This window comes from Pongo abelii, chromosome 15 (genome assembly GCF_028885655.2).
Source record: "Pongo abelii isolate AG06213 chromosome 15, NHGRI_mPonAbe1-v2.0_pri, whole genome shotgun sequence".
NCBI classification, from domain to species: Eukaryota; Metazoa; Chordata; class Mammalia; order Primates; family Hominidae; genus Pongo; species Pongo abelii.
Genome location: NC_072000.2, coordinates 21,832,684 through 21,859,749, shown reverse-complemented (window position 1 = coordinate 21,859,749; position 27,066 = coordinate 21,832,684). Strand labels below are relative to the sequence as shown.

Genomic DNA, 27,066 nt, shown 5'->3' with positions numbered 1-27,066 from the left:
TTTATCAGGATGTCACATCAGAATTGATAATTCAAAGTAATATCGTTCTTTTTCCCGGCAAAGTCAGCTCCTCCTTTCCACTGCACTTTCCTGCCGATGCCACCACTCTTTCTCCTGGCATGAAATGTGCAGGTGCTCAATAAAGATTTGTTGAATGCATGAATGAATGTTCTTAGAGTACACCCTCGTAACTGGGCTGATCATTACATAGGTGTAAGTTTTATTCTCTAAAAGGGGTGAGTGAGAGTTTATGCTAAGATTGTAAGCACCCCTCAGGGCAGACTCTGGATGTATATTACAGAACTGCTGAACTTGTGGAATGTGCATATTTATACTGAAAATATTTAATGCCATATGTGTAAGACTTTTGCCAACTGGAATCTGAACATCAACAACTTTGAAGGGCTTATTCTATTTACTCAGCACAAAAATACTTTTTATGAATGCATATATTTATGTGCAAAAGTATAGAAAATTGACTTTAAAATATGCAACAAATTCATTTTAGCAATTGGCCCTGGGGACCTAGAAGAAGAATGAGATTGGGGTGGTAGAGGTGGAATATTTGCTAATAATGCTTTATGTTATTGAAAATAATTACTGAAAACCAATACAATAAAATATTAACATGTTAATTGAGTATAGTGCTTATATTCTTCTTTACATGTTTAATATCTTTACAATTCCTTTTTTTGCTTTTGTTTAATTGGCAGTATATCTATAATGGTACATGAAATAATGTCTGATTTCTAAACATTGACATCCTACATTAGATGAAATACATTAACCATTAAGCTTTGATATTACTCTATAAAATTAATTGAAGAAAGCCACCCCTGTTTCTTTCTTTTTTTCTTTTTTTGGTTATTATGTGCCCCATATGATGTGCAGGACTTTTTTTTCTAGGCTTTGATTGTTTTAAGTAAAATCAGAATTTGTTAAAGTTCAGTTAACACTCAGCTGTGAACCCTAAGGTACTGGGGTCTTTTTCAATGGGAGATCTTTAAGCATTATTCCAAACTATTCTATGCTAATTGATCTATTGATAATTTACAATTTATTATTAAATACATTCAATTTCTTAAAAAGAAAAAGCAAAGAAGTAAAGGGAAACATTTATTACAATTTAAATAAAGGAATTAGCAGTTGAAAACAAGAAAACCTATTCTGAGCATCCATACTTTTGGCAACCAAAACAATAAATGAAATCAATGCACTGGGTTAAACAGTTCCCAATTTTCCACTATGCTACCTGGAGGAAAAAAACCCTGTATCATAGGGTTAAACTTTGGGAAGGATTTTCCATAAGAATCTTAATATAAAGGTTCTTGAATGACATAATGTACAAGGTCTTTGATAGCAATGTGACCCACAGTGCAAAGATGTTTTACTAGTCCTGTTGGTGTCTCAAATTGGCTCTCAGTAAGTAATCTGGACATACTGTGAAATTATAATTCTGTGTAGGCAATTCAATTTAAGGGGTTAGAGTGATGCAATCCAAATAGATGGCTTTCTTCTGATCTGGCTTAACAGAAATCTTGAAAAATCTGGGAGTAAATGTTTAATATATCCTCAGTTCTCAACCACTCTTCTTCCCTGACAGACAACATCACAGGCAGGACATCCTCCCAAGGGTACACACAATATTATGTATAGTTCCCACACAAGAAAGCACATCATAATCTTAGTGAGAATGATGTTCTCATAAGGTCAGTTATACTCAGTGTGCATAGTTGTCCAAGTGTGAGTATGAAACCAAGTTATTCGCAAGTACCACTACTCTGATTATTAGTAATAATAATCCACTTGTGACATAGCTTTTCTTTGCTGAAATAAAATATTGTTTTGACATCATGGTCAAAACATTGGTCTTAGGCCAATGCTCTCTATTATCTATTGTTGTTGCCAAGCCTTTGAGAGGTGTTTTATGTGGGGCAAAAGGTCCCTTCCTGTGTCTTTGGTCAAAGTAAAGGAGGAGTATAGATGACTGAGAGAGTGATCACGCTGCTGTGCCCACCTATGAGGTAGACCTTGTTCCTGGATTGGGAGATGTTTTATGCTGAGGGTGCAGTAGAAAGAGCACACAGCTAGCAGTAAAGAGAGGTGACCCTGACTGCAGCTCTCCCTCTAACTTCCTGAGTAACCTCAGACTAGTCACGCAGTGCCTGCTCCCACATTTCTTTTTGTAAGCTGCAAGGATTGAATCAGACAATAGCCTCTAAGTTTCTTCTGAACTCTCATACTCAGGGATGCCAGTGATGTTGGCAGGATGAGCTACATAGTTTGTAGGGCCCAGTGAAAAATGAAAATACAGGGCTCCTTGTTAAAAAATTAAGCATTTCAAGATGCAACAGCAGAGCATTGTAAACCATGTGCTCAACGCTTCTGAGAACAGGGCTCTCTGCAACTGCCCAGTCATAGCCCTTGAATATAGGCTGGTGTCAGCTTCCTGTTAGGAAGCTGATTTGTCACTCAGGGCTCAGAAGTTGGATCTTCCAGGCTGAAAGTGGGAGGAGAACACATGTTGTGCTAGTCACAGGCAGAGATAACACAAAGATGGCTTAACAAGGGCCCAGGCACAACACACATTGTTATAAAGAAGAGAAGAGGGTCACCTATTGACTCAACACAAAAATGATCCTCTGTCCACATCTCCTCTCCAGGTTTCAGTCATGGTAAGGACTGTCCCAGGTTTCAGAGCCTTCAAAGGAGATCTTAACTCTGAAACCTGTGAAAAGTCTGGGGATAGCAGGTTGTGTACCACCTCACTCTCCTGTCTCATCTCTCTGAATAAGCATCTTTTATCAGGAAGCCCAGCAGAACACAGTCAAGAAGCAGATAGGTGACTGCTATTTCCCTCTTGCTGAAAATGCAGCCACTTGGAGTCAGCTTGATGGCAGTGGTGGCTCAGGCGTTGAACACGTGAGAATAGACTGTGTTGTCAAGGTGCTGATGCAACACACTTTTGCCTGACTTGGTGCATTGTCTCAGGTCTCAGCACTCACAATGGATGCTCATAATCCTACACACAATCCCCAAATGTCAATGAGGATCATTGGCCAACCATACCTCAGTGCATGGGGGGTAGTAGGGATATCCATTAAGGCCCCACCTTCCACCTCACAAATGCTTCTGATCAGAGGAATGAGCTTGGGTAATTTGGGGATGCATGACACAATGGTGTCAGCAGATTGGCCAAACCCACATTCAGTATTTCCCATCATGAGGTCTTTGGTGTCAGGTGACATTAAAGAATGAGAGTGGTGAAGACCTCTGGTGAACCACTTTCCAATAGGCTGAGAATGCAGCTTTCAAGTCACTGCCATTACTTGGCTTAAAGAAACTGGAAAGCTAGGTAAAATGGAGAACACAGGGCTGAGGGTCAGAAGACCTGAGATCCCGCTCTCAATTCCCACTTACAGACTGAATGACCAAAGGTAAGTCATTTGTCCTCCTGTATTTCTGCTTTCCTACTGAAAAATGGCAATAAACTACTTCCTTCGTGGGGACCTTATGATCAGAAAATGAGGCAACCTATAAAACACACATTTAAATATAAAATCACTGCTGGGTGTGGTGGCTCATGCCTGTAATCCCAACACTTTAGGAGGCTGAGGCAAGTGGATCACCTGAGGTCAAGAATTTGAGACCAGCCTGGCCAACATGATGAAACCCCATCTCTACTAAAAACACAAAAAATTAGCCGGGCATGATGGTGGGTGCCTGTAATCCCAGGTACTCAGAAGGCTGAGGCAGGAGAACTGCTTGAACCCGGGAGGCAGAGGTTGCAGTGAGCCAAGATCCTGCCACTCCACTCCAGCCTGGGTGACAGAGCAAGACTCCATCTCAAAATAAATAAATAAAAATAAAATCACTCTGCAACTAGTGGGTACAACCTGAGTTTCTTTTTTTTTTTTTCTCTTTCTGTTCCCCAGGCCATCATGCACGCTGGTGCAATCTCGGATCACTGCAACCTGCACCTCCCAGGTTCAAGTGATTCTCCTGCCTCAGCCTCCTGAGTAGATAGGATTACAGGGGCCCACCACCATGCCTGGCTAATTTTTGTATTTTTTGTAGAGACAGGGTTTCACCATGTTGGCCAGGCTGATTTTGAATTCCTGACCTCAAGTGTTCCACCCAGCTCAGCTTCCTAAAGGGCTGGGATTACAGGCATGAGCCACCGTACCCGGCCCAACCTGAGTTTCTTAAAACCTCATAAGCCTCATGGATTCAACAAAATAAGTCGTAATTATGATAATAATTTTTAGAAGTTCCCGTAAGGTAGAAACTGCTGTTATTTCAACTTCCTAAAATGCCTTGTGGGGCCCTAAGGCTATCTGTAGAATCTAGAAAGAGACGTATATTCAAATTAGCTATGTCACATCAAAATTTGGAGAAGAAGTAAAAAAAAAGAAAAGAGATTTAAGAGATTTACTTCACCAATCTCTTGGTAATTTTCGTGTTCATTATCAGTAAGCTGTGTGCATCCTTTTAGAGTGCTACTGTTTGAGAAAAGCAACGTTGAAGTTGCTGCTGATTTTGGTCATGCATTTTCAGAGTGTGCTTATCAGTAGACTTGGATGCTGTTGGGGTTCTGTTTTTGATTTGCAATTTTTCCAAGACAGGCTTTCTGTTGCCCAAGCTAGGGTGGGTAGCTGTTGTTTCTCAATAGACAAGTCCTAGAAGTAGAGATAATTCAATTTTCATTCACTCTTAGCTCTTCTGCCACTGGTGTTCCTCTTTGACCCCAACAGGGCTGCACCTGTCTTCCAGGCCTGATGTAGCACTTGTATGGTTTGCCACTTGCCAGAAGATCCACAAGCCATTCTAAAAGCCTTTTGCCCAGTAGAGACCACTCCAGTGAGCACAAATTGTCTAATGGGTTTTTTTAGATGGTCTTCCTCCTTAGCTCATTTTTCTCCAGGAACAAAGATATCAAGGTGTTGATTTAGCAGCAGCTCCTGAAGGACAATCCAGCTTGGTTTAAATCTTTAAAGGTTTTCATTGTAATAGAAAATATAATAGCAACAGTAGCATCCCCTGTTACAGTGAAATTAAATGACTACTCTTTCACTGTTGGGGTGGCAAGTATAATTTCTATCACTTCTTTGGAAACAATACATCTTACTAAATATCACCAAAATGTTTATACTTTTTGGAACAAAAACCTCACTGAAAAAAATTATTCCAAGAGTATATTTCAACAGAAAAAAAAAGTAATATATATGTGCATGTTTCTCCCTGTGAAAACAACAACACAGAATTTATTAAACAAGTTTTGAAACACTTAGCTATGTGGTAACATGGAACAATGTTCTCCTATAATGTTAAAGGATAAAAGCTTAGAGAATAGAATATATTCTATGACTGCAAATATGAAAGAAAACATAGATCTACATTGGGACAAAGGTGATAAACATGCAAAAACAGGTGTTTGGTTCATGGATTATGTGTATTTTTCCTGCATTCAAATTTATCTTTATTATCCCTTTTTTATGTTCCCCCCTCCTCCCCCCAAAAAATCCTAAAGATCTTGAACATGCCTCTGTCAGTATTTAACATTTCATCTGAAACTGGGTCTACATGACTCAATCTGCTCCAGTTTTTTGAACAAGATGAATAGCAAGGTTATTCTTTCCATTGTTTTTTTTTTCTTTTCTTAACAGCCAGACACAGGTCTTTAATTGTACAGCTGGCTTCTTTGTTTGGGATACATTACTTTCAATCATTTTCCTGATCCTCTGCATGATTTACAGAAACTGAGTGGGAGGCTTTAGCACTTCCATGGTCCTTCTTCTCCACTATCATGAGATTCTTAGGTGAATTTTTTTAGAGCCATTATTCTCCATTTGCAAAGGCAGAATGCAGTGGCAGGAGCTGGGACTCTGGGAAACCAACGGCCAAGAATTCAAACTACAGCATACTATGAAACACTCAGATAAGATGTCCCCATCATATTCTATCACTGGGCAAAGTAAAATGTAAACCACATACTCAAAACAGAAAATATTGTGGGTGACAGTGACACTGGTATTCAGAAAGATGAAGAAATGCAATTAACAAACCAGGCAAAGAAGTAAACATGACATGTAGCTTACAAAAGACCAGCCACATTGTGTGTATTTTAATATTGTTTAATGGTAACACCTAACAGAGCATCATGATTGTGTGAACTACATTTTCAGTCATAATGGATGCTACAAACTTCACCTCCCAAGTTTAAATATGCTACAACATCTTGGGAAAAATGCAAGAAGAATTATTTGATAAATGTTTTTCTTCCAGCCTATCTTGATCAACAGCCAGCAGCAACACATTGCAGATATAATCTCAAGCCCTTGTGGCAGGCATTTGTCACTACATGCATAACTTACTATGGACAGAGGATCACAGAAATTTTGAATATAATTTCCCACATGACAGGAGATTAAATAGATGACACTGGAAGAAGGCAAGAAGCAGCTAGGTCTCTGGAGTACCAAAAAGTAAACTTCAGCCAGTTCTGGAAGCAGATAAACAGCAGGAAATATACTTTCAGATGGGCTACTTTCTCAATAGTTCTTGCTTGCAAGAGCTCTAGGAAAAGCATGAGTTACTGGGTAAGAATGTAATAGAAAAGGGGCCATCTTTGGGAAAAATTGCAGTGGAAGAAAATCAGTGTCTCTTCATTTACATCTTTCTTTCTCCTCTTCCTTTGTAATGCTACCTTTCTTGGGGTATTCCTTCTCCTAGAATACCCTGCCTGTCACCCCACAAGAACCTGCTCTTGAGACTGCATTTCTAATACTTATAATGAGATGTTACATCAATGCCTTTGTGTGTATAGACATATTAAGCTTTCTCTCTATGCTGTGTTTTCTCATGCAGGAATATCAGACATTAATGAACCAGTAAAGAGGATACTGGTGTGCAGAAGAGCTTTCCCAGGGTACCAGGAGCCATTCTACCCAGCATCCTACAGCATGACTGTGGATCTGCTGTGCTTAGTTTCTTTACTTCTGAAAACAGAGTAATAGTAGCACTTACCTCACAGGATTGTTCTGAAGATTAGAGGGGTTTTTTCATGGAAAGCTCTAGTGCTTGAGACATGGTAAGTGCTCCACATGTGTTCATTATTATTATCATTATCAATATTTGATATGAAAGCCTTTCTGAAAGAAATCACACAAGAACATGATCAGTTAAAAAATACATATGAATGAAAGTATGTTTGGTGCTGTCTCAACACAGAGTGGCATAATGGTTAGGAACATAGACTTTGGAAGTCAACCATCTGTGCTCAAAGCCTAGTGTCAACACATGGCCATTGTGGGACACTGGGCCTCAGATTTCTGTGGGGAAAAGAAAGAGATCAGATTGTTACTGTGTCTGTGTAGAAAGAAGTAGACATAGGAGACTCCATTTTGTTCTGTACTGAGAAAAATTCTTCTGCCTTGAGATGCTGTTAATCTATAACCTTAACCCCAACCCTGTGCTCTCTGAAACATGTACTGTGTCAACTCAGGGATAAATGGATTAAGGGCTGTGCAAGATGTGCTTTGTTAAACAGATGCTTGAAGGCAGCATGCTCGTTAAGAGTCATCACCACTCCCTAATCTCAAGTACCCAGGTACACAAACACTGTGCAAGGCCACAGGGACTTCTGCCTAGGAAAGCCAGGTATTGTCCGAGGTTTCTCCCCATGTGATAGTCTGAAATATGGCCTCGTGGGAAGCGAAAGACCTGACCATCCCCCAGCCCGACACCCGTGAAGGGTCTGTGCTGAGGAGGATTATTATAAGAGGAAGGAATGCCTCTTTGCAGTTGAGACAAGAGGAAGGCATCTGTCTCCTGCCCAACCCTGGGCAATGGAATGTCTCAGTATAAAATCCAATTGTATGTTCCATCTACTGAGATAGAGGAAAACCACCTTAGGGCTGGAGGCGGGACATGCGGGCAACAATACTGCTCTGTAAGGCATTGAGATGTTTATGTGTATGGATATCTAAAACACAGCACTTAATTCTTTACCTTGTCTATGATGCAGAGACCTTTGTTCATGTGTTTATCTGCTGACCTTCTCTCCACTATTATCCTATGACCCTGCCACATCCCCCTCTCTGAGAAACACCCAAGAATGATCAATAAATTCTAAGGGAACTCAGAGGCTGGCAGGATGCTCTGTATGCTGAATGCTGGTCCCCTGGGCTCTCTTATTTCTTTCTCTATACTTTGTGTCTTTTTCTTTTCCAAGTCTCTCATTCCACCTAATGAGAAACACCCACAGGTGTGGAGGGGCAACCCACCCCTTCAGATTTCTAGCCTGAAAAATGGAGGAACAATGTCTGTCATATAAAGTTGCTGTAAAGATCAAACCAGCTAAGAAATGTAAAATACTCAACAGTGCCTGACACAAAATAAACACCCAATTAATGGTAGCAGCAAGAAAAGAGCGCTCTTCAACCAACATCTTACCTTCAGAAATTGGTTAAGGAGAAATGAGTGCTTGGGAACCTTCCTGTTAGAGCTGGGGAACACAAATAACCCCAAGATATGACCCAACTGGGAAATGAGGCACCAGAGTCAGCAGGTCTCAGGACTCGAGAACATGTCATAGATCTGGGACCAAGGGGACTTCCCAATACCCCAGTCCTGAATTAGCCAGATGTGCCCTTCAGTCCTTGGCTGAGCTGGACTGAGGCCTCCTCCAAAGGGAGAAATAAATGTGCATCCTGAAGAGAGCTGACTCTGAAAGAGAGAGAAACCCACAGAGGCTGAGTTTCACCAGCACAACTACTTCCAAGCACATCCCTCAGGTAAGTCATTTCTCTTCCCAAGGGGATTGAATGAGTTTATGGTGAGAGGCTGAAAGCTTTTCTCCTTTATTTTCCCTCATGGGAGAGGAGTGGAAGTGCTATGTTCTCTGTGGGAACCTGCAGACTATGGATGTTTCCCCAACAGTTGGCATTGACCGATTTATCTGCATGTCTCTCTATCCACATCTTCTATATGAAGAATCTAAGTGGGAATAGCCTCCAAAGTAATCTGATAGTACCAAAGCACTATTCTAGTTTTGTATAATTTTTAAGTCTCTTCTTTAAATTTTTTTTTGCAGACTCCATCCTAGACAGAGCATACCAGAGTTTCTAAAGGGCTAAGCGCAGGAATCTATTCTCAAGCTCCCAACAGGAGTCTTATATAGCCAGGCAGGCAATGATCATATTTGGGGACCATTAGAAATAATCTAATGCATATCCTCTGAACTTCAAATTTTTAGTATTCTTATTTTCTGCTCAGTAAGCTCAATTTCAATGCAGTTCACAGTTTCTCATATCCACCATGGCATTCTACCAAGGAAACACAACTTGTATTCTCTAAACCCATCTGTTCTAAGAATGCTGATCTGCTTATCAACTTCCAATGTACCTTGCTTAAAATTTCCTCTCTCGATGTGTCCCTGACTGAACTGCAGAAGACAGAATAACTGTACTCACCATCCTTTCTGCATATCCCATGTCTCCACAGAGGCCACGGTGTCTTCACAAAGCTAACTGCCAAGATTTTCACAGGTGATATTTTCCCTTCATGATTTTCCATTTTCTACTTGAGCATTAAAATATCAGGAAGATTATAGCTTCTCGGCCTTTTGGCTAAGATCAAGTGTAGTAAAATATCAGGAAGAAAAAGAAGATAACCATACAGCAGTTGGTAAAATAAGATACCTGCCCCAGCACAGTCCATACTAAGTATTCAGAATTTACAGTTATATTAGATAACTATAAATTAGATAACTATTAACATAGTTATATTAGATAAGTAATATTTTTCTCATCTTCAAGAACTAAAAAATTTACTGTTTTAGGTGATATTCAAAAAAGGAAGATACTCACTCACATCAACCCAATTAAAACCACATTTTCTATAGCTGGATGTAACAATCTTAATCTAAATCATTCACCAAAGTTGTTTAACTTTCTTAAAGTAAGGCTCTAGACGTTTGCTTCTTTAAAAGTATCTTGCAAAGCCATTATGAGGTAGAAGAAAAGTTTAAATGCACCACATTTTTCTACTCCATCGTAACTAAAATTACTACTCACGGGATGTGTATAGTTTCTGAATTTTGGTCCATCACATTTTCCACCATCAAATGAGTATACTCTTAAGGTTCTCACTTTATCATCAGCATAATATATTTTGCTTCCAGAATGCCCAGTAAAGCTGAAATTTTTCATTTAAAGTGATAAAAAAAATTCCCCAAATATCTGCTTAACAATCTTAGATCTGAGTTTTGGCAAGACAGTTTAATGCATACACAATGAAAACACTACATTTCTCTGTCTCTCACACATGCACAGATTAAAACCCCAAAGTGTTCACTACATTTCCTCTTTCTTATACAGCTCAATTTTTAACATGCAGCTTACTTATAATCTAAAAACAATTTTAAACACGATTGTCATAAAAATATTTTAAAACAGAGATGAAATATATAAAGGCAGACATAGATCATCTATGGCTACATCTGTTACATTTCTTTAGAAACAGAACTGTTTCTTCTCCTGTAAACAAACTTTTTTTCACACATTTAAAGTGAGGTCAGTGCTGACATAAAATTATCGCTCTACTCACAGCCTTGTCTAGAGCCTTACTTTAAGAAAGTTAAAGTTTGCACTGTGCTTGAGATACATTTTCTTCATCTTCACAGCCCCAGCACTCTTACTTGAGAGTATGAGTCAACAGGAGTTTGCAGGCTAAAACCATTCAATAATATTTTCGTCAATACTGGAATGGTAGTAAGTAACATTACAAAACAGCAGAGGCCAAAAATGTTTCTTTGTTGGAGCCCAAGATTTTAATTTATTCTTCATTACCTGAAAATATTGCTCATTTAACCTCTTTAGGAAAAAAAATATTCTGGAGATGAATAATTCCTTCATTAATGCTTCACTCAAGACGATTCCTTCACACTTATCCTCCAATGCTCTGTTGTTTTCATCCATTTGATGTAGCAGGCACCAAGAATCACCTTTCCTTTGGTGATCTGGCATAACGATCTCTTATGCTTTTTGCTAGTTGTTTGACAAATGTTTTGTAAATTTTTCCACGGTATGTATGCACTGTTTGTTGTAGTTCCAGTTCTAAAGGTTTCATTAGGGAATGAACGTTGTCATCTTAAAAGAACAATTTCTCAGTGCTTCATAAACAGCTCTAAATGCTGGTTGCTTATCATCATGGTAAACACCTCTGTTCCCTGAAGAATCAGGATTCCTTCTTCTGCTTCTTGGCAACTGCTTCCATATAGACATTGATCTGGACGATAATTCCATTGACACGGAAAGGCAAAAAGACTTTCTGGATTATGAAAAAACATGATATCCAACAAATATTGATTGCCCATGTAATGTTTAGTTTGTATTCTTTAAGCCATGTCATAAGTATATCTCCTCATAGTAGTCACACAGTTGTTATATCATTCTTGAAATACTTCCTTCTCATTCGAGTCATATTCGTCAACGTAACTCCAGGGTTTACTCCAGTTTTTTCACAGTACGGTTGCCTAGCGAAGCAACTATACCATCTTATTTGAGGTTCCTTGTGTTCTGAGGCCACTGAAGCAATTTATGTGGAATTAAATTTCTTTAGTAAAGAACAAATATGATCAACTGGTAGTAAAAAGGCTATTAGTGTGGGAGCAACTTCTTTCAGGAATAACGTCAAGAACAATCTGTGCGAGCCACATGGTTTAAAGAGATTTTCCATGCTGCTGCATTCACACTTGGAAAGGTTATGGGGTATATTGTATAATTAAATATTTTTAGAAATGACCCCAGTCACGTCTTCCTTTAAAGCTATGATGTAGCTGATCTTCAGCAAAAACCTGGAATTGAAGAGCTTTGATCCTGAAAATGATAGCTGACTTCAACATGGTCACAGTTTCTTCCAGTCTTTCACCACAGGCAACTACAGCCAGATGCGTTTTCTCAACAGGCTGTATTTTCAGACTACACCTGTCCCCACCAGGATGCGCAGTGGGACCAGCGCTGCCCGCGCCTCTCATGGCACCACATCCGCCTCCTGCCAGCCAGGAAGCCACTGAGGCCTGCTGCTTCCCGCCACCACCGCCTGCTGCTTCCTCCAGGGACATGGCGAGCTGGCTGAAGGCCTAAAGGAGCGAGCAGAAGCCGCAGGCCAGACACAGCACCACCACGTGCGGGTAGCGCCACACCGCCCCAGCCGTGTTCCTTGGTCTCCGTCTCCGCCGCACCCTCCTGGCGAACTGGAGCACAGGGACCATAGTTCTAGAAATTTATCCTTTTTCTCTCCATAGATTCAGCAGCAGTGTCTAAAAGAAAAAAATTCATCAATCAATCATTTATATATATTTTAATATAAAGATAAAACACTGCGAACCAGTGGAACTGGATAGAAAGTAATTCAATTTTACAGAACACATCTGTTTTTCAGGCTCTTTTATTAAATATAAAAGAGCCATATATATTTCTGTGGAATTCCCCTTTTACTTAAGAATTCATTATCAGCGAATTCGTTTAAGGAGGCTGTTTTGTTAGAGGCTGTGGCTGCGTTCAAAAATTAGAATAGGAACAATGACTTGTAAAAATTCAACATTTTATTTTATTTTTGAGATGGAGTCTCGCTCTGTCGCCCAGGCTGGAGTGCAGTGGCGCGATCTTGGCTCAATGCAACCTCAGCCTCCCGGGTTTAAGGAATTCTTTGCTTCAGCCTCCTGAATAGCTGGGATTACAGGCGCATGCCACCACGCCCAGCTAACTTTTTTGTGTTTTTAGTAGAGACAAAGTTTCACCACCTTGGCCAGGCTGGTCTTGAACTCCTGACCTCGTGATCAGCCCACCTCAGCCTTCAAAAGTGCTGGGATTATAAAAGTGCTGGGATTATAGGCGTGAGCCACCGCACCCGGCCGGAAGTTCTTTCTTCTGAAAAGGATTATAAATATAATTCCTGCTGGCATGACACTTTTACTAATATAGGTTGACTTTTTGCTTCAAATAACCCATCCGTACATCTAAATTAATTTCTGTCAGTATGTGTGTGTGCATATGTGTGTGTGGATGTGTGTGTGTGGATGCGTGTGGGTGTGGATGCGTGGATGTAAATCGCAGTAAAGGGTAAAGGGAAGGTGGAAAAAAGGGAGACGATCTAACATTTTTCACACATTTTTTAAATACAGAAAAGATATGTAGTAAAAACAATGGTGTAGTGAAAACAAAATCTTGCAAAACTAGAAAAAAGACTTAACCCCCGGTCCCCTCTGGTCCCGTCCCGCTGCGGCACCAGCCAGCTGTAAGCTCCACTCAGTTCAACAAGGGCCCCTCCTACAGGCTCTTGGCGGAAGTCCAGAACCGGCTTCTGTCCAGATATGACTCCCAGAAGGAGGTAGAGCTCCGCAGCTGGATCTAGGGACTCACCGGCGTCTCCATCGGCCCGACTTCCAGAAGGGCCTGAAGGACGGGATTATTTTATGCACACTCATGAACAAACTGCAGCCGGGCTCAGTCCCCAAGATCAACTGCTTCAGTGTAGAACTGCTACCAGCTAGAAAACCTCTCCAACTTCCTCAAGGCCATGGTCAGCTACAGCATGAACCCCGTGGACCTATTTGAGGCCACGACCTGTTTGAGAGTGGGAACGTGAGGCAGGTGCAGGTGTCTCTTCTCGCCCTGGCAGGGAAGGCCAAGACTAAGGGGCTGCAGAGAGAGGTGGACATCGGTGAGGAGTACTCAGAGAAGCAGGAGCGGAACTTCGACGACGCCACCATGAAGGCTGGCCAATGCGTCATCGGGCTGCAGATTACCAACAAATGCGCCAGCCAGTCAGGCATGACTGTGTACGGCAGAGCATGAGGAGGCATCTCTACGACCCCAAGAACCACTTGCTGCCCCCCGCGGACCACTCGACCATCACCCTCCAGATGGGTACAAGCAAGTGCGCCAGCCAGGTGAGCATGGCAGCTCCCGGGACCCAGAGGCACATCTACGACACGAAGCTGGGAATCACAAGTATGACAACTCTTCCATGTCCCTGAAGATGGGCTACACGCTGGGCACCAACCAGAGCGGCCAGGTCTTCAGCCTGGGCCGACAGATACACGACCCCAAGTACTGCCTGGGAGAGCAGTGGCCCACGGGGCTCCCTCGGGTGCAGGCGACTGACCGGGGCCAGGGGAGGCCCCTCAATATCTCCCTTACTACCAAGAGGAGACCGGGTACCGAGGCTCCCAGCACGCTCTCTCCCCACATGGTCTCCCCGTCTAAGTGTTTGGGTTTTTCTGTGTTTTCATCTTTTTTTTTTAAACCTGTTCAGTGCTGCCAGTCAACCGAAGGTCTGTGAGTAGCAGCGTGGGATCAGGCAGGAGGGTTTTTTTTCCCCCTCTTGCTTTCGTTCCTTCGCAGGACTGAGCCACCGGGCTGTGGGGGAAGGGATCAAGGCCCTATCCCGATGCGTGTAGGGTGAGGGTCCCCGCTGGCACGTCCAGGCTGTGGGCCGAGTTGTGCTGGGGAGAGGAGACCTGGGCATGGAGGGAACTTGTCCTCGAAGGTCTCTGGTTGCCTCTCCTCTTCCGCCTTTTGTCAGCCGATCAGTTTGTGGTTTCTGTACCCGCAAAAGTTTCAAGAAGTATTAACAAAAGAAAAAGAAATTTTTTTTTCCCCAGGAGTGGGGCGGAGACAGTGGGTGCTGGGAAATCCGTCCCCTGGGAAAGGGGGCCCGGCCACGATGCTAAAATATCTCAGGATCCTGAGTGGCTGGATTTCCCTAGGATCCTCAGACCAACAGACCTCAGACCCTCAGACCTACGCTGGGGCCCGGTGAGGAAACTGAGGCCCGTACAGGTTAGTGGAATTCTGAGTTGCTAGTGTTAAGCATGACCCCTCTTCATCCTAGCCCCCCTACTCCCGTGGCCCTCAGTAGGCTTTTTTTGTTTGTTTGGTTTTGGTTTTGGTTTTTTGAGACGGAGTCTCACTCTGTGGCTCAGGCTGAAGCACAGAGTAATCTCGCCTCACTGTACCAGCCTTCCACGCTCAAGCGATCCTCCTGCCTCAGCCTCCAGAGTAGCTAGGACTACAGGCCTGTGCCACCACGCCTGGCTAACTTTTTGTATTTTTAGTAGAGACGGGATTTCACCATGTTGGCCAGGCTGGTCTGGAACTCTTGCCCTCATGTGATCCGCCTGCCTCATCCTCTCAAAGTGTTGGGATGACAGGTGTGAGCCACCATGCCCAGCCGCTCAGTAGGTGTTAAGGAGCCCCAGCCCTCCTTCTCCCCTTCCCGGCCTGACCAGGTATACTGCTGTATCTCCCCCGGCCACACGCCCCGCCAAGTACTGCACAGGGCACCCCACCCAGGGACCCTGCGCATGAGATAATGTGAAATACTGACTGTTGACCAAACGCAATAAAACCTCTGTTTTTAAGAAGAAAATGAAAAGACTTAAAATTGGCATTTTAAGACTTTATATATATTATTAAATATATATTACATGTAAATGTTATACAATTTAGCACCTCTATCTCTCAGTCTCCGGGAGAGGTTAGGAACTTAACTTTTGTAAGCCTCATTTAGTAAACACATCTGGCCTAGCCACATTGACCAACCTCTCTCCTAACAACATCCAGTAAATTTCAGAAGCTCATGCAAAACTCTCCCACCTTCTGTTTCAACAGATATGTCAACTGATACAATTATACAATAATTGTATAAGATAATATTAGATTTAATCTCACAATCACACTCAGCTTGATTACCAACCCTTCTCCTACATCTTGCTCACCTAAATTTATCTACATTGAATAGCTTAGAAAAGTATGTTTTCTGTGTATTATAGTGTAAGTTATTGTAATATGGAAATATGGAATTTAACTCCAATTTGCTGCCTAGGAAATACCAATATTTTTTAAGCATGGCAAGTGTTTCCAAGCATTCAGAAGTGGAGAGTGTAGGATATCCACTGCAGAATGAGGTCTGCTTGTCATCCTCTCAGTCTCAACTGCTCTCCCTCCATCTCTCTCTGTTTCATTGATGAGTATAGAAGATCAGTCATTTTTATACGAAATGAAAATTGGTGGAACTAAGGTGTTGATTTGATTATCTAACCGATTGTTTATTGAGTGTCTATTACAAACTAAATTGTGTTCTGGAGAACAGCTCAGGAAATGAATCCTTGACATTGATGTACATGATAGAAATACAAACATACCGTTAAAAAATCAGACCTCTTAGGATAATCCAGATTCTCATGTAAGTTTTGTGAAGCTCTTTCAAGATGAGAATGTAAAATTTCAAAAAAATCATTTTAACAAGTCCTTCTTGAGATAGAAAGGTGAAATTAGAAGATCGTATATGGTTGTTTCACTAGCTCAAATCTTAAGTATGGTTTTTAGTCCATTGACAGCCATGTAATTCTTAGTTTTATATACTGATGTTCATTAGAAATTACAAACTTTAAAAAATATTCCTGTCTCATTCTACTAATCAATTTAAAAATTTCATTCATTTGGTTATATTTCTTCATTTTACCTGGTCTTTAATACTTCTTTCCTGCCTGGCATTAAACTTAATTAATGTCTAATTTGTTTCCTTGGTTTAGTTACTTTTGGCCACATTCAGTACACTTCTTATGAAGCAGGCATGTAGGAATGTTTACAAGTTTATGGTTCTCACTCTTCCAAATCCCTAATGGCAGCACCCAACAGACACACATCACAATATAAACACATACACACACACCCATGCACACCCATACTCACCCACCTACACACAGACACACACACACACACACACACACTCCAGTGGATCAACACATAAAACACTCTACAGGCAAAGACATCATACATCAGGGATCTGTTAGTGCACTGCACACTTTTGCAAATTATCAAGACTGCTCATTTGAGGTGAATCTACAGAGATTTCAAAGGCTATTTGAGTGCTAAGCTATCTAACTGGTGGTTGGACTGTATTTAAATAATGCATTAAACACAACTCTTGAGGCTCTGAAGAATTTCTGTGCTTTCCAATGAACCGGGAGTTACAAGGTCCTGAAAAGTACAAGCTTGTTATATCCTTTAATAGATAAAGCAAAGCTGGTATTAATGTGAATATACTTTGTATTTACTTCTATTTGCGTTAATTTTTTTTGCTTGTAATATACATTTTTATATAACTGGGGATAAGAAACATCTTAGGAAAAAGAAAACAAAAAATGAAATTTCCCTGATTACCCTGTGCCTTGGTCCAGTAACCCTGCACTGCACATATACACTATAAATGGGTGTCTTAGGGAGCCACTTTGGCATTTCATTTTAACAGCTCATCCTGGAGAATATATTTGTGAGTGGATCACATATTACAACTGATTTAAATTTTGACCCATATAGGAATACGTTTTCACAAATATGTCCGAAGCCTGGATACTGTAAAAATATTTATCATCATAGAATAATAAAAGGCTAGCCATTAGTTACTCAGAAATTGTTCAATAACTCTAAGACAACTTAGACATAAATAGTTGTGAGTGAGTATAGCTCATCATTAATGTTTGTAAAAATTACTGCTGTCATTTATGGTTGGGAATAAAAAACTAGAAATGTAACTTTGATAGAGATAAATGATAGATATAAAGTTTACAAAAAGCAAGAGAATAATAATAGATGTATAAACATTTTTGTTTTATAGATAAGATTTTATGATTAAATTGTGTTGAACAACATGAATCTAACGTGTTTTGCATACCACATCTGCAGTTACAACATCACAGCCTTTTAAGTATTTCATTAACTTCAAAATGTAACTTATCACTGAAACAATCTCATTTGATGAATTGAGATAATGGGTAATGATTGGTGTAAGCTGAAAGCAATACTACACTTTTAAAGTTATATCTCTTTGTGTATTACTACAAACACCAGAGAAGATGGTCAATAATTACTGTACAATGTCTATCATAATACTTAAACCTGGAAGAAAATCAGTAAATGTTTAGTGAATAGAATTGGTGAATTGCTTCCATTTTATACAATTTTCTGTTCATTTTAGGGCTTACCAAAACTTGCAGCTCTGAGTAAGGCCCAATTATTTACTCCTTCAAATAAAGCAAGATTTCAAGAATAAGTGTGAATATTTTGTTTTGTTTTTAACTGTTTTGTTCTTCCAGTCTGTAGCTGCTCCAAATCACACTAATCTTTCTAGACTCTGGTATATGTCCTGGTCTCAAGGCCACTGTTACCACCATCACCATCTTTTGTGCCTCAAGGTTGAGCCCTCCTGACTTACCTGCATGGAATTGGAAAAGTCCCATTTCATGATACTTTAGGCAAGCCAGATGTCTCTTTCACTGAAAGTGGTATTCTTCCTGTGTTTTTTTTTTTTTTCCAGCAAGTGATGTCAACCTCTACCTACACCTGACATCTCAGTGTAATTCTTGACATTTTCTCCTTCACATTTCCATTTTCAATCACCAAGTGTCATCGGATTTTACCTTCTCTCTATTTCTTGAATGAATTTTTCTCTTTCTGTCTTCATTGCCAGCATGGATTCCAGCCCATCACTCTCTCACCTGGGCTACAGTGAGCATCTTTAAAGTGCTCTCCCTGATTCTCTCTGCAAAAATGTTTGTGTGCTATATCCAATATGACTTACTTGAAATGTAAATACAAGTTACATTGTAAATTGCTTGGCTTAAAAATTCCCACAGACTTCACATTCATACTAGGATAAATATCAAGAGTCCAAAAATGGGTTCAAGCAGTACAAAATTTGTTTCTTGTCTCTCTCCCCCATCTTGTGGCATGAACATTATTGAACTAAATGATTCAGATATACTTTCTCTTGCCTTCTGGACTTTGGTCTTCTTATTCGTATGCTTTTCCCACTACAATCCCAGATTTATATAATTAGCTCTTAATCTTATTTTAGTTTGCTCTTCATCTTCCCCATGGGAACCCTTATCTGATATCCCTAAATATGAAAGGCTTTCATAACCATGCATAGCTTTTCTCTGTTACTTATAATATTGTTTTTAGGTTTTTATATTTTTATTACTATTTATAATAAATAAATCTGAGCATGCTCTTTGATAAGTCTAATAAAGTTTTGATGCAATTAGTAATTCAGTAGGTAATTGTTTTCTATAAGCCATGATTCTAGAGGTTGAAGGGAAAATGCAGCAGTAATCTGTCCCAAGTGGAAGGACAAATAGCCAAGGAATATTGACCTACCCATTCATCTCTCAAAAACAGGGTTAAGATATTGATTCTCCTGTTTTCAGGATGAAGCAGGGACAGGGAGTTTCTTGCTTGTTATCCTCTCACCTCACTCTTTTTATGGAAAATGTAATTAACCTGATAAATGACACAGAAGATTTTGATGTTCATTAGCAAGGTGGTGATTCCAAGAAGTTGAAATAAAAAGGCTTCAGAGCCTGTCTCTCAATCGCTATCTTTGGGCTCTTGAAGCTGCTAGTGAACAAAATAGGGAGCACTTGGGTAAGAGCCACATAGGCAGGCTCAGTCCAGCTACTGGTTTCATAAATCCAAGTTTTCCAAGCATGACAGAATGTCAGAATCCCATGAGCCAAAGTTTTATGATGAGAGAGAAAGAATGATATTTCACTCTCCAATCTAATTTTCAAATTAAATTTTAAACAAAGTTAAAGTTAAATAAAGTTAACAAAGCTGAATATACACACATATGCATATGCCCATGAACATGCACACAGGCTTCTTGCATTCATTTTTTAAACTGTTTAATCGTTCATGACAAATGGTTTGATTTTGCATTTTCTATCTACCAATACTTGCACAAGCTCTGGCTGCAAAACTTTTGTTGGTCAAACATTAGCATTTGGGGAACATGTCCCTGCTGAGAGAGAGGAGATCTTGATACAGCCTTAACTACATCATCAGTAGACATGGGGCTCTTTTTAACCAGAGGGAAGCAAATGGTTTTCAGATGGTTGTGTAGCTGGTTTTAACAGTAGCCTGCAGTGGCTTTTTGACAGACATAAACCTTACTAGTTATTGTTAGGCTTCAGAGCATTAGTATGAGGTTTCAATTTGCTTATGTTAGGCATGAGAAGGTAGCACTATCCTAGATGCCCTAAATATTGCTCTTTGTCACTTTTTTTCCCACTGAATTCAGAGGTAATTTGGAGACTGTGTCTAAAATGGTCTTATATTAATGTGTTTGCCATAGGTTTCTGAAGCTTCCATTCTGAACATGGTCTCAAGTTGGCTCTTGAGGGCTAATTTCATTACACATGATCATAGGCATAAATTTAAATTTATGGAGAATTGTTTTATACATCCCACAGAATCTGGATTCACTACCAAGAGACTGTAGAGTTTATCAAAAAGAAGATAAAGAGGAATAAGAGTCCTTGCTGTCTAGGGAATATATCATCTTCTTTGGGTAATGCCTATTAATGCTCCTCAAAATAGCTAGAGCATTCAAGGTTTGTAACCAGCTCACAATAAGAGAAGTAGCTTCTACTAGAAATTAAATATATTAGTTATTTCATTGAGTAACTATTGCTACAAGAATATATTTGCTGAATAAACTAGCATGTTTATTGACATAATTGATTTGCATACCATGGCAACACTTCATGGACCAAACCCTAAGTCCCATGAAAAATTGAATAGAATTATTTGACAGTTAAGTATCATTGGAAAAGCCTGGCTCTAGGTCTCAGGAAGCAATCTAGTTGATTGTGTTTTCAGTGTGTAGTCGTAATACAACTGTATATCAGCATACATTAGACTCTTTATGCACTCTACATATATTTTCTCATTTGATCCTTCAATACATGCATAAGACAGGAAATAAACTTGAATTTAATTGCTCCAGTAAGTCCAAATACCAAAAACCTCATTACAACACCTACATTAGAAATTCTTCTTCCAATTAAAATAAAGGTACCAGAGGCAATTGCTCCTGCCATAATGAGAAGACACTGGATGAACTTAAAAAAAATTTTTCTTTGTTTAAAGCCATCTAAACACTGTGGGCCTAAAGTTACAATGAACTAAATTTCAGAGAAAAACAAGCCCTTCCTAGGTGATCACAGATTAGCAGCAGAGCCTATCTTTGAGGACATTTGCTGGATCTGGGGTCTTGAGTAGGTAGAAGGACAAGCCCACAATGTGCAGAAACAGCTGGAACATTGGGAATAAGCAAAGTAATCTACAGGGAGCTGCAATAGGGGCTGAAAGCTAGAAAGATCATGTGGTCTCCTAGCTCTTACTTATTTTCACTTAAGAGACAGGGTCTCATTCTGTCACCCAGGCTATGGTGCAGTAGAGTGATCATGGCTCACTGCAGCCTCAGACTCCTCCCTCAGGTGATCCTCCTGCCTCAGCCTCTCCAGTAGATAGAACCACAGGTGCACAACATCATGCCTGGCTAATTTTTAATTTTTTTTGTGGACACAAAAACCCACTATGTTGCCCAGGCTGGCCTAGAACTCTTGGCCTCAAGTGTTCTTCCTGCCTTGTCCCCCACCCTCAAGCACTGCTATGACAGGTGTGAGTCACTACATCTGGCCTCCCCTAGCATTTAGATGCTAAACTGTTGGAAAAATGAGTAAAAAATAAATATAAGTAGCATTTTTAGTATTTTCTTCCCATAAACCCATGGAATTGTTTAGTGTATCTTACTGCTTCATATAGGAGACCATTCCTGCATCAAACTATGCAAACTAAGTATTTAAAATTTGATATTTGCCCTACAATAAGCTCTATACTAAAGCTTATTACATGTGATTTTGACAATCTCTGTTTTTATACCACAGTTGCAAAAAATTAATCATATTCTTTACTTCATGAGACATTATTATTATTGTTTCCTACAAGTTTCTCTCTGGTTTTACTTATTTAAATTTTTTGTTCCTTATCCCTTGTCACAGACAGGCATGCTAATGTGTTTGATACAGGATCTTTACTCTTAAAGAATTCTTACGAGATAAGAAGGTTGTTTTCTGAGTATGTGTATGTGTATATACACAAATGTATACATTTTTCTTAAAGAGTATTGTGCTATAAATTTAATTTTATTTCTAATTTTTTCACAGAGCATCACATCCTTCATAGATTCCCACACTGTTGTAGGTTATTTTTGGTTGTTTATTCCCCTGTAGCTGCTGCATAGTTTTGAATAAAATGAATCAACCACAATTTCCCTATCCAGTCTTGTAGTAGAATTCACACTGATATCCTGCTACTGAAATATTCACTTCCCTATGGTATTCTTATGAAAATACTTTTTGCTCATGTGTCACAATTTGTCAGGGGCTATGTTAGTCTATTACTATTGCTATGAAGACATATGCAATGCTGGGTAATTTATTTATTTTATTTTAAAAAGAGGTTTATCTTGGTTCAGGGTTCTGCAGGCTGCACAGGAAGCAATGGCATCTGCTCTGGGTGAGGCCTCAAGAAGCTTACAATCATGTCAGAAGGTGAGGGGAAGCCAGTGTGTCACATGGTCAGAGAGGGAATAAGAGAGAGAAGGGGGCAGTCCCAGGCTGTTTTTAACAATCAGATATCTCATGAACTCACTGAGAAGAACTCACTTACAAGGGGATGGTGCTAAACCAAGCTTGTCCAGCCCACAGCTTGTGGACCGAATGCAGGTCAGAAAAGCTTTGAATTGTGGCCCAAAACAAATTTGTCATCTTTGTTAAAACATAAGAGATTTTGTATGTGTGTGTGTGTGTGTTTAGCTCAGCAGCTATTTTTAGTGTATTTTATGTGTGGCCCAAGAAAATTATTCTTCCATTGTGGTCCAGGGAAGCAAAAAGGTTTGACATTCCTGCAGTAAACTATTTATAAGGGATCTACCCCATGATCCAATAGCTTTCACTGGGCCCCACCTCCAACATGGGTGATCACATTTCAGCATGAGATTTGGAGGGGACACACATTAAAACTATATCAGGGATATGTGCCCGTCATTGAGACAGGCTGTAGAGTATGCATACTTTCAAATGGGTCCTGTCATGTTATTTTCTGAAATGTTTAAAACCATTGAGTTTCCCATCCATTGCCCATAAAGGTTGTTTTCTTCATATCCTCATCACACAATGTTATCTAGGATTCTTATATTTTCTAAGCGAGTGGTGAAAATACAGATCTCATTTTATTTGTGCACATTTGCATTTGTCAGATTGTTAATAATGTATTGGAAATTTTTGGCCCATTTTTCTATTGAGTTGACTATCTTCTTTGTTCATTTGAATATCAATCATATTCACTTTGCCCTAAGCATTGTCGACATTTTCTATTACTCTGTCACATGTCTGATAATCTTGTATGCCAGGATTTATTGAAATGAGTATTTATGATTTTTATACTCCTTCTAGAGTTTATGTATTTAATTAAATTCTTTGGTTTAGTATATGTTTTATTAAATTGTAACAATAGGCCCAAATCTATGTTTTATTGGGTTCATTCAGATTTAGAATTCAGATAACTTTTTGGTGGATAAATTCTTTTCATCATAATGAAGAATGGCTATAATAATGCAATATGATTATTTCTGCTAATGCTTATTGTTTTATAGTCTACTTTGTTTATGTGGACAGGAGGACAAGACCTGAATGGCCTTGACCAACTCAGCTTTCTGTACCTCCTGGTTCTCAGAATAATTTTAGAATGTTCCAAGAAGACAATATCCTGAGATAAGGAGAAACTGTCTAGAACAGCCTGGGCTCTGTCCTTGTTGTTCCTAGAACAGCATATTCCTGCAACTCTTAAACTCCAGGGAGCCAAGTAGTACATGGGGTGTGAAACCCAGGGCAGAGCACTCAGGGGTTCCTCAGCTGCAGTACACAGTGGGGCATGAGCAGAAGAGACTCCGTCAACCCTCAGCAACTTTTCTGACTTCAAGGGTCAGGCTTGCCATAGAACTTAGGCTTTTGCTGATTCTTCCCGTCCCTCTTTGAGTAATAAATTTGGTTTGTCTGACTTACTGTGTGAGCATTCTTCTGTTTCTGGAAAGTTAGTTTATATAAAACCTCCTGCTAGACCTAGGAATCTATGCAATGTGGAAGTGTCGTAGAAGTAAATAAGAAGCAACTTAACTGAGTTGAAAACTAGCATATAAGACATGGGGCCACTGTACCAAGGGGCAAAATGATCCTGCCAAAAAGACCACATATGACCATTCCAGACGCATTCTGGAAGAAGGATGTTGAAACTCAGGCAGATCTGAAGATCTTATCCAAACCAATGGGAGGCTAATAAAGCAAGGGAATTCCACTGTACTCTAATTCAAGAGTACAAGCTTCATCTCAGAGAAAAGCAATGCAATGGCCCCAGTGATCAGACCAGAGAGACCCTCTGCCACAGAGAAAGCAGAGATCTAGAGAACAGCATGAAGACAATAAGAGACTTGAGACTCACTTTCACTTTGCCCTGAAGCCACAGAAAGCCCAAAGCATCTGAACATCTTCTTGGAGGCATTTTCCTAAAACAGACCTATTGAAACTTGAAGAAAAATGTGAATCAAGAAACTAAATTTAAAGATATGTTATTTTCTCCAACCCTTCCTCACAAATTAACCACAGGATGAGTCTAGTGAGATAAAGCATATCATTTATACAAAATACAGAATTTATATATTCTTTATGTGAGCAGAAATATGTTCAAATTTTACTCAATAGATGTATTTTGTTTTACTACTAGAAATAGTAATTTTCACTTGGTCATTACTTTATTTTATAATTATCTCTATTTAAATTTGTACTAGCCCACTCCTGGGTATCTACCTAGAGAAAAATAAGTCATATGAAAAAGACATTTGTACACACGTTTATAGCAGCACAATTTGCAGTTGCAAAAATGTGGAACCAGGTTAAATGTCTATCAGTCAATGAGTGGACACAGAAAATGTATTATAGATAGACCATGGAATACTACTCAGCCCTAAAAAGGAATGAAATAATGGCATTTGCAGCAACCTGGATGAAGTTGGAGATGATTATTCTAAGTGAAGTAACTCAGGAATAAAAAAACAAACATTGTATGCTCTCACTTATAAGTGGGAGCTAAGCTATGAGGGTGTAAAGGCATAAGAATGATATAATGGACCTTGGGAACTCAGAGGGAAGGTTGGGGCATGAGAGATAAAAGACTACACATTGGGTACAGTGTACACTACTCGAGTAATGCATACAACAAAATCTCAGAAAATCACCACTAAATAACTTTTCCATGTAACCAGAAACCACCTGTTTCCCAAAAACTATTGAAATAAAGTGATATGTATGAAAACAATGAATATGAGAGTCTTGAGGCACAAAATTTACTGGGTTTCATGTGGGAGACAAACAGCTAAAATCAAACACATGGACAGGCAGTCAGAACAATGTCCATCATATACATAGTAAAATTAATACAACAGCAAACATGCATGAGTGGAGTCCATTTGGAATAGCCTGCAGTGAAGATGTATGCCTTAGGGCACACATAACCCATGTTAGGGAGAAAATGTATAATTTCACTCAATGTGAAAACCTCTTCAGAAATAACTCAATCCATGCTATGCAGATGCAGTCCTGTACTGTAGAGACAAAGAATAAACATCATCAAAGTGGAAAAACCTCTGGCCCTGCTCCAAATTCTGCTTCACACAGGAGTAGTACTACTGGAGAGAAAAGCCATACATGTCCCAAATGTGGGAAAGCCTTTACTTATCAGTCATTTCTCATGAGACATATGAAAATTCACACTGGAAAGAAATCTGATGAATATAACAAAAGTGGGAAAGGCTTGAGATATTCCCTACACCTTAATAAACATTTAAGAAAGAACATTCCGGAGAAGACTTATAAATGTAAGGAATGTGGGAAAACCTTCAGCAAGCCTCAAAACATGTATGTATAAGGAGTCACTCTGGAAAGAAACCCTATAAATGTGACAAATGTGGAAAAGACTTTGCAAAGTCAACAGAATTAAAAGCCGTCTTAAGGGATACAATTGTGAGAAGCCTGTGAGTGAAAGATGGAAAATCATCATTAATTTTTCACCATACTGAACACGTGAGGAGAACATACTGGAAGGGAGGTCAATGAGTTAACATGCATGAGAGCATCTTTCCTGAACTCTGTGAGCTCAATGCATGCATCAAAAAGAAGTTTCTGAGAATGCTTCGGTCTAGTTTTTATCTGAAGATATTTCCTTTTGCAGCACAGGCTTCAAGGCGCTCCAAATAAAGACTTGCAGATTCTAAAAAAGGAGTGTTTCAAAACTGTTCTATCAAAAGGAACGTTCAGGTCTGTGAGGTAAATCCACTCATCACACAGAAGTTTCTGAGAATGCTTCTCTCTAGTTTTTATGTGAAGATATTTCATTTCTCAAAATAGGCCTCAAAGCGCTCCAAATATCCACTTGCAGATTCTACAAAAAGGGTGTTTCAAAACTGGTCTATCAAAAGGAAGTTTCAAGTCTGTGAGTTGAATGCACTCATCACACAGAAGTTTCTGAGAATGTTTCTGTATAGTTTTTATGTGAAGGTATTTCCTTTTGCAGTATAGGCCTCAAAGTGCTCCAAATAAACACTTGCAGATTCTACAAAAGCAGGGTTTCAAAACTGTTCTAACAAAAGGAACGTTCAAGTCTGTGAGGTGAATGAAATCCTCACACAGAAGTTTCTGAGAATGCTTCTGTCTAGTTTTTATATGAAGATATTTCATTTCCCACCATAGGCCTCAAAGCATTGCAAATATCCACTTACAGATTCTACAAAAAGAGTGCTTCAAAACTGTTCTATCAAAAGGAAGGTTCAAGTCTGTGAGTAGAATGCACTCATCACAAAGAAGTTTCTGATAATGTTTCTGTCTAGTTTTCATGTGAAGATATTTCCTTTTCCAACATAGGCCTCAAAGCGCTCAAAATAAACACTTGCAGAATCTACAAAAGGAGTGCTTCAAAACTGTTCTATCAAAAGGAATGTTCAAGTCTGTGAGTTGAACGCACTCATCCACAGAAGTTTCTGAGAATTCTTCTGCCTAGTTTTCATGTGAAGATGTTCCCGTTTCCAGCATAGGCCTCAAATCGC

General features: G+C 39.6%; 2 pseudogenes; one reads left to right on the top strand and one right to left on the bottom strand.

Moving 5' to 3' along the window:
* Positions 1-11,001: 11,001 nt before the first annotated feature.
* Positions 11,002-12,274, bottom strand: LOC134760113 (glucoside xylosyltransferase 1-like; annotated as a pseudogene).
* An 807-nt stretch (positions 12,275-13,081) lies between these two features.
* Positions 13,082-14,270, top strand: LOC112131541 (calponin-2-like; annotated as a pseudogene).
* Positions 14,271-27,066: the final 12,796 nt, after the last annotated feature.